This window comes from Rattus norvegicus, chromosome X (genome assembly GCF_036323735.1).
Source record: "Rattus norvegicus strain BN/NHsdMcwi chromosome X, GRCr8, whole genome shotgun sequence".
NCBI lineage: Eukaryota > Metazoa > Chordata > Mammalia > Rodentia > Muridae > Rattus > Rattus norvegicus.
In genome coordinates, this window is record NC_086039.1 from 5,895,055 (window position 1) to 5,899,955 (window position 4,901).

Below are 4,901 nucleotides of genomic sequence, written 5' to 3' on the forward strand. Positions count from 1 at the left end.
ACAGCCGGTAACAGCTAGGCGAGCAAAGCTTGTGCTTATATTTACAGTGGCCTTTTTGTCCAAAAAAAGGCCTCCTGGTTTAGCTGTGTGACTAAATGCTATTTGTCCTCTTCAGTGGACCTCTCTCCTCTTGTTTTCTCACCATCCCACGTGAGATGCTTGTTAGTAACTGTTACAGATCTTCTTTGCCACCAAGGAAAGACAGAATCCTGCTAGAGGCCAGAAAGAATGTTCCAGACATGGATGGAAGGCTCCTGAATGTTGACTCCAATACGCCTGAAGGTAGGGAGTGCTCCAGGTCTGCCTCCAGGCTCCAAGGGTGGGTCTCCTAGGGGCTGGAAAATACCCCACCAATCTGGCTAAGATAAGGAAAGGGTATGAAGAGAAAGTTACAGAAATTTGAAGGGTTAAGCTAAGTTGCTGAGAGTTAGTATAAGTTACAGAGAAAGTAACGTTAAACAAAGAGAAAGAGAAAAGAAGGTAAAAAGAGCAGAAAGCTAGGGAAGAAAAGAGACAAAAAGAAGAGGAAGCTAGAGAGCTAAAGAGAGATAAAAGACAAGAGAGGAACATATACTGGCCACAGTAGTTAGGGAACCTAAGAAGACAGTACCTGGCAACAGAAGAGAATTCCTGGCTAAAGATCAGTGTGCCTAATGCAAAGGAAAAAAAAAAAAAACACTGGGTCAGGGACTGCCCCAGAAAGAACAAGAGGGGACACTGGAGAGCCTCTCGGTCCTGGAGTGCTGGCTATGTGCAGAGATAGGAGGGAAGCCTGCCCAGTTGTTTTATGGATACAGGGACCCAATGCTCTGTGGTCCTATGCTCCAGTGGGCCAGTATCCAAAGACCTTGGGTACAGGGGCCTACTGGCAACAAACAATACTTATGGACTGCCCGAAGAACAGTGGACCTTGGCGTGGGCCGGGTAACCCACTAGTTCATAGTCATCCCTGACTGCCCCCATCCCTTGCTCATGAGAAAATTGCTCCCCAAAATGGCTTGCGTGGGCTGAAATGGCTGGGTGAGGCCATGTGTATGCATATCTACAGACTGTGTATGCGGAGCTTAAGACCTGTCTCAGTGCACCAGTACCTGATGCTGGGAGATGAATGGCTTAGCGCTGTTCTACTTGGAACATATCACTCCTGCCAGCTGGGCACTAACAATTATCACCCAATCCAGGACTTAAACTGTGATAGAGTGGCTGATGTCTTGCCTTTGAATAGTGTCCCAAAAGATGGGACCACTGGTCAGCTGCCATGGACTAGATTCTCTACCGGTTGGGGACAATCTGGTCACCTTGCTGCCCAATCCGGATCTGGAGTCACTGCAACACGAGTGTCAAGCACTGGCAGAAGCCCATGGGTGGAGGAAAGACCTCTGCGACTGGCTAATTGACCCCTGCTGAAAGCCGAGGCTACCTTGTCCACAGACGGGAACAGTTATCTTCATGAAGGTCAGAGATAAGTGGGTGCTGCCATGGTGGACAACACAATGTCATCTAGGATGGCTGAACCTCAACCCCCCAGTACATCAGTGCCGCAGATGCCTTTGCCATCTCTTGGATGCCCTGGTGAAGCCAACAACTGTGAGTACTATTCATTGCTCAGGATATCAGGAGGGAAGAGATTCAGTGGCATTGGGCAGTAACAAAGCAGATAAAGTGGCTCGGGAAATGGCTATGCAGGAGCCTATCCTGGTTGCAGGCCTGCAAGAGACAGCCACTGAGAACTAGGATCGGACTAAGGGATGGCCTCACTTAGAAAAGGCCCAAATTGCTTAAAAGATAAAGGACAATGGCACACTTGTGGGGGAAGCTATACTCCCCCAGAGAACAAAGAAAAGACTCACTTTGCCAAATACAGAAATGGACTCATTTAGGAGATAAAAAGTTTGTCCAAGTAGTTAAGTGTATGTAATAGACTTTAAGATTTTAGCCAGAGAGGCAGTAGAAAGTATAAGGTATGTCAATAAGTGAATGCTTAGCAAGCAAACAGGGCAAAGAGACCTAGAGAGTTTGGTGAAAAGTCGAAGTGAACTTCACTGAGATAAAACCAGAAAAATATAATCACAAGTATCTCCTAGTGCTTGTAGATACTTTTTCAGGAATAGATAGAAGCTTTCCTCACCAAACAAGAGACGGCCTCTGCAATCATCAAGAAGATACTGGAAGAAATCTTCCTCTGATTTGGAATGCCCAAGGTAATCTGGTCAGACAACGGCCCTACTTTCGTTGCCAAGGTAAGCCAGGGTGTGGCCAAGTATTTAGAGGTCGATTGGAAATTACATTGTATTTACAGACCTCAAAGTTCAGGACAGGTAGGGTAAATAAATGGAACTCTAAAAGAGACCCTGACCAAATTAACCATGGAGACTGGCACAGACTGGGTGACACTCCTTCCCTCTTGCTCTCTTCAGAGCAAGAAATACCCTCCCAGATTCAGCCTTACCCCCTTTGAGATCTTAAATGGGGCCTCAGTCCCCCTGACTGTATTAGATGATGTTACTGAACCAACATGTCATAGTGCCATAGTAATAATGATTTGTGTGCTAGGCTAAAAGACCTACAGGTGATACAGAAAGAAATCTGCTCACAGCTGACAGCAGCCTATGCCCCGGAGACCCCTGAGACATCTCATCAGTTCCAGGTCGGAGACTCGGCTACATACGATGGCACCGAACCCAGATACTCACTGGAAAGGACCGTACCTGGTGCTGCTGACCACCCTGACAGCCATCAACTCTCAGCCCTCACCAGCCGTGTACTAGCTGTTGGGGCTGAGAGCTGGGACCTAGAGGGAAAATCAGATCTTCAAAAAGCTCCCTAGACTTAATTTCATGTTTGCCCCGGGTTTTATCAAGATAGGTGTGGGGATAGGCTTGATTTCTATTACAAATGATGTAACATTGCATATGTTAGTACTCCTAACACTTCTTGGGACTGTGCCTCAGGGATCACAATCTGTACAAGTTTAGAAGTTCTAAAAGCTAGTCATGACCTTGGTGTGCAGGTTTAGATAGTGTCCAGATTGGAATCCTGATGCTAGAGACTTAGTAAAAAAAAAAAAAAAAAAAAAGAGTTGAGAATTACTTAAGGCTATCTAGGTGCTGCAAGGGCAGCACAAGGACATCTGCCATTGCCCTGCAATGCAAGGTTTATAGAGAATTCAGAACTGCCATTGACTCAGATATAAAAAGAGTGAAAAACTTTTTAGCTGACCTCCAAGAATAACTAACCTCCCTCTCAGAGGTAGTCCTTCAGAATAGGAGAAGATTAGACCTGATATTCCTTAAAGAAGGAACCTGTGTGCTACACTGAAAGAATGTTGTTTCTATGCAGACCATACAGGATTAGTGAGAGATAACATGGCTAAGCTCCGAGAACGCTTGGCCCAGAGACAGAAGCTGTTTGATTCCCAACAAGGCTGGTTCGAGGGGTGGTTTAACCGATCCCCTTGGTTTGCTACCCTGGTGTCCACCTTGATGGGACCCTTAATCATCCTCCTCCTAATCTTCCTCTTTGGCCCCTGCATTCTAAACAGATTGATGCAGTTCATAAAGAACAGACTCTCAAGTCATTCAGACGCTTGTTCTCACCCAACAATACCAGAGGGTAAGACAACAGGAAGAGATTCCTTAGAATTCGATTTGAGTAAAGGATTTTACTCAAGTCTAAAAGAAAATGGGGGAAAATGAAAGACCCACCCCATGAGTCTTAACTCAGAGTTGCAACAGGCTTGAATGAGCCCAGGCACGCCCAGATACCTAGGGCCGAGTCACCGTGAAGACTAACAGACCATAAAAGGAAAGGAATGCAGAACAGACCAGGAGTACCACTCACAGGCCACCTGGCAGGAAGAGATAAGCCCCCAGCCCCCGACATCCAGGACGCCCCAAACCTGCCAATGTGTGTAGCTATACCTTATTACCTCATCATGTGAAATAGCCAATCATATGTGAACATGTCTATGTGCCTCGTTTGAATCCACCAATCCCTGTAACTATGCATCTGCTTCTGTACTCCCGCTTCTGCTTCCCCAATCCCTATAAAAGCCCCATGCTGGAGCTGCTGGGCACGCAAGTCCTCCGAAGAGACTGTGTGCCCGCAGGTACCTGTGTTTTCCAATAAACCCTCTTGCTGATTGCATCCGAGTGGACTCGGCTCGGTCATTGGGCGCTTGGGACTCCTCCTGAGGGAAAGGTCCTCTTTGGGGGTCTTTCACAGTGTTGGTGGTCTCTTCCGCTCTGCAGCCTCAGGAGTGCCCACCTGACCAGGTGGTTGGGTCTCTCTCTCACAGGGTCTGGGGGCAGAGAGCTGCTGCGGGCCGGGATCCGAGGGTGTGGGACTTCCGGTAAACACAGAACGTGCCCGGTCCTACAGTAATTCTGCTTCCCTGTGTCCCAAGCTCACCAGGCAGCTTTCTTGCAGCAGAAAAGTTGGTCTTACCTGTGGTCCCGGGGCTCAAGTTCGCTCGTGGGGTGCTGCCCACGGGCTCTCTGCAGCGGCAGCAACCAGGAAGATCTGTGCCGCCGTTTCCGGGAGCTTCAGTGCACCAGGGTTCCAGATGGTCTTTGGCTTTTTGATCTGGCGTCCGAGATGTGTGTGCAGAGAGCAGTCTCTTCTGGTTTCCCAGGCTTGTCTGCCTCTCTGAAGGTTCAGCTCTCCCTCCCACGGGATTTGGGTACAGAGAACTGTTTATCCGGTCTGTTTCCTTCTGGTTCTGGTGGTGTCTCAGGCACAGGGGTCCTGCTGCTCCTGGGCCCTCCCCCACGGGAGCCCAGAGGCCTTATACAGTTTCCTCTTGGGCCAGGGATGTGGGCAGGGGTGAGCAGTGTTGGTGGTCTCTTCCGCTCTGAAGCCTCAGGAGTGCCCACCTGACCAGGCGGTTGGGTCTCTCCTTA

At 48.5% G+C, this 4,901-nt stretch overlaps 1 long non-coding RNA gene across 1 annotated transcript; it reads left to right on the plus strand.

Annotated features, from left to right (window-relative positions):
• The first annotated feature begins 312 nt into the window (after positions 1-312).
• LOC134484042 (uncharacterized) lies at positions 313-4,146 on the plus strand. The gene is made up of 2 exons (XR_010061351.1): positions 313-2,201; positions 2,554-4,146. It is a non-coding gene; the product is annotated as an uncharacterized LOC134484042 (long non-coding RNA).
• Positions 4,147-4,901: the final 755 nt, after the last annotated feature.